The sequence below is a fragment of the Triticum urartu genome, chromosome 6 (assembly GCF_003073215.2).
Source record: "Triticum urartu cultivar G1812 chromosome 6, Tu2.1, whole genome shotgun sequence".
Taxonomy (NCBI): Eukaryota; Viridiplantae; Streptophyta; class Magnoliopsida; order Poales; family Poaceae; genus Triticum; species Triticum urartu.
The window spans coordinates 356,816,360-356,820,116 of NC_053027.1; positions in this window are offsets into that span (position 1 = coordinate 356,816,360).

The window sequence follows — 3,757 nt, forward strand, 5'->3', positions numbered from 1 at the left end:
AGTATCTGTGGGAGTAAAAACATGGTCTTCAGAAAAGATCATGCTACCTGCCAACGGAGATAGAACCACGGTTATACTTGCCCAAGAACCAGCCCCACCACACATAACCCAGACTCACGCAGAATGTACCCCTACCCAGTTGGACAGAGAACCAGCTACACCCCTTCTAACCCCAACCCCAGCAGATAGTAACCCAGTTCCCGTTGACACAGCACCGTCTCCACCACAGAGCACCCAAACACGAGAAGTTAGTAAGGAAACTGCAGTGCCCAAAGCATGAGGACCACCACTCCGAACCCCAAGTCAACGCTTAAAGCAGAAGAAGAATTATTCTCAGGTCAGGTTCCGTAGCTATGGTTCATAATACTTTGCTCTTGCATCACTGTATTTACTCATACCAACTAATTCAAATTTGAAGGATGCAATTGAAACTCCAATGGCGCAACAGGTATGTTTTAAACCTGTTTCTTTAACGTGTTTGTTGTTGTAACTTGCTCTATGTTGATTTCAGTTTCAATTGAATAAAAAGTTATATTCTCATGCCATGCACCTTAGAAGTGTTGTTATTGTTGTGTAGTTTCCCACACTTATATTCTGTCTAAGCTGCTTTGTTGTGAATAGATATGATTCGAACTGTATCTATCTTGATTTGGCAACATAAACTAGAATGATAGAGACCATACAGTGACCATACTACATAGATATATGTTTGTTTCATGTTGTTATCCTGTCTACCTTACTACTGAACTGGTTTACCAAAATGAGTTTCATATACTACATTGTAAACTTGTGATGTGATGTGTTTCTTTGTTTCTATTTTAGAATGTGAATAAAATATTGGAGAAGAGTACCCCATTATGCAATGGTACAGGAAGTAATGCAGATAAGGTTCAAGATAGTGAGACATCCCTGTTGGTCTCCAAGAAAGCTGATAAAAACTATATCGAAGACACTGAGACAACCCCAAAGTCATGTCTTGATGTAGTGTTCGAGTTACTTGCTACTACTACTGGCACCAGCTCTTCGAACTCGCTGCATGAATCAGTTCGGCTTCTTGAGTCTCAACTTCTAGTTGAAAGACATCAATCAGATGTTATGCGACAGGAAGCCGTAGGACTGAGGAAGTCCCTGCAGAATTCAGATGCATACTTTCTAGTGCAATAGCAAGTGCTAGAGGATTTAAGCGCCAAACAAGAGAAAGTTAATAAGCTTGCTAAGCATCTTGCCAGCATTATGGGTACCCAGGATATTGTTTCTTGAGCTCTTCTAAAGTGGTTTCAGTTCTGGACTTGTTTTTCTGCGGCGTTTATATGCTGCTTTGTTCCCTATATTTGCAATGGTGGCGAACTTTGATGCCCGGTGGATGTAATATGTGTAATAGCCATGATAGCCTAGCGTAAGTTGCTTGCCTATTTATTTCCTTATTGTCTTGTTTATTTGTTTTCTTGTAGTCAGTGCAGTTCTTTTTCCGCGGTTTGCTAGTGGCCGCAATAGCCTATTTTTTAAAATTAGGCCACATTAGCCATGGGCTACATATTTACTGTTGTTAACATGGGCCTCCTACGGGCCGTAGAAACAATGGGCCTTCTAAGAGCCGTAAAAACAATGGGCCTTCTACCGGGTGTAGAAACAATGGGCCTTATACGGGCCGTAGACACAATGGGCCTTCTACGAGCCGCATTATCAATGGGCCTTCTACGGGCCGTATGATCGGTTGGCCAAACATGGGCCAATAACAGACCACATTATGACTGTAAATGGGCTAGAGTTGAAATCGTCCGTTCATGGGCCGACAATAATGGGCCGTCGTTAATCGACCGTATTTGATGACGCTATGAAAACGGCCCAATGTATTAATGGGCCACAAACGGGCCGACTGTAACCATAGGCTGAATTTGGCCCACAAGCAAAAAATGACAGTAACGGGCCGAAAGTAAATGAATGCTGGAAATGAGCCCAAAAAAATGGGCCCTGAGAAGGCCGAAAGATAACATGGGCTGGAAACGGCCCAACAAAATAATGGGCCGTTAATGGGTATAAAGTGATACACTGTTCATTACGGGCCAGTTTTACCACGGGCCGTTAATGGGCCGAGGGATACTAAGGGCCTCATATGGGCCAAAAGATGTCATGGGACATACATGGGCCAGAAGTTCAAACGGGCTGGAATTATATTGGACGGCCCAGATGATGCTACTGGGCCTAATTCGGATAGGCCATAAACGGGCCCTAGGTTAGCGGGCTGTAAATGGGCTATATGCGAACATGTCATTAACAAGCTTGCCGTGGGAAGGCCTGCCACCTTTTGACCAAGTCAAACAGACCGACCTATTCACAGGAATGGGCCTTTGTTGGGCCGTGCCACGTGTCGACGTATCATAGGCGCTTTGGGTCTAATGAGTGGATGACATCTGTCCCAACGGCGAGCCGACACGTGTTCCCTCCAGCCAATGATGATTTTACACATGGAAAATCCCCATTGGTTGAGGCTGTTAACGGGTTGTCGGATCCAAAACCGGACCCGATAGCTTAACGGCATTCCGTTACGGTGGATGCCATGTGTCGGTCACCCTTGACGAAAGCACTTCTGTGACGCGCGATTTATCGTCATGGAAGTGGACACTTTCGTGATGATAATTTTGGTAATGTCATGGAACACTTCTACGACAGCACAGGTATGACTATCTTGATTCTGTCATAAATTTTTCATGGATGTACATGCATGACAGAAAACGTGACCTACTGTGACAAACATGTATCATCACGGAAGTGTATTTTTTTGTAGTTGTAGTCACTGACGATTGCAGTCCGAAGTGCCGCGTCTCCTTTTGGAAACTATGATCCTTCTTGTGAGATGCTCCGATTTGGAAGGTGTGAGCATCAAAGCTTGTGCCATCTTCACCAAAAAATAACATGGGATCCTGAGAGCACGCCACGGTGACATACCGATTTCGTTATTTTCGGACTCTATATGCATTTCCTATAATTAGAATACCAACAAGGCTTACGCCTCTCCGCACCCAGCGGCCGAACTGTTTGAATTTTTCCCTTTTCTCTGACAATGAATGAAAACTCCCAAAGCGACATACAAATGATCTTGCTAGCACCCAAGTGTAGTGGCGACTATAGCAAAGGGTCAATGGTGATTTCTTATAGTGGAAAACTATTTGGAGGTGAAACAATGAACTCTTGTTTTCATTCAAATGAAAATATGATGTTAGTTCATGTAAATGTTTTCAAATAGCACATGATTCACTCACAAAAGATGTGTGCCTACCAAACAACGGCCGATGTCCCCCCCCCCTTGCTGCGCTGGCGATCTGAGACGTGCGCTCTGATTGGCTAGAACCCAAAACCCACAGATCATACGTCTGCACCGTTGGATGCTCCTAGATCGAATGGCAATCCTCATCCCTTTCGACAGCAAATGCAGTCCAGCTAGGATTTGATTTATATGCCAAAATGCACGGTAAATGCCGAAAAATGTCTTAAATATAGCACTCGAGACCTAAAATGTGCCAGCAAATCAAACCCGTTGTATAATGGTGATTGCTTAATGTGCGAAAAATTTAGAGGCAAAATGATGAACTCACGTCTTGATTTCAAAATTAGGACATCTTCATTTCAAACGAAATTATTCTCTTTGTGCACACGAGTGCTTAGAGGCAACCGTTTGCATAGGCATTTCCGTGCAGGGACCGGGAATATTTTCACCCTTTTCACCTAGGCCGTCAACATTCCCCCACCGCCCGCCAGC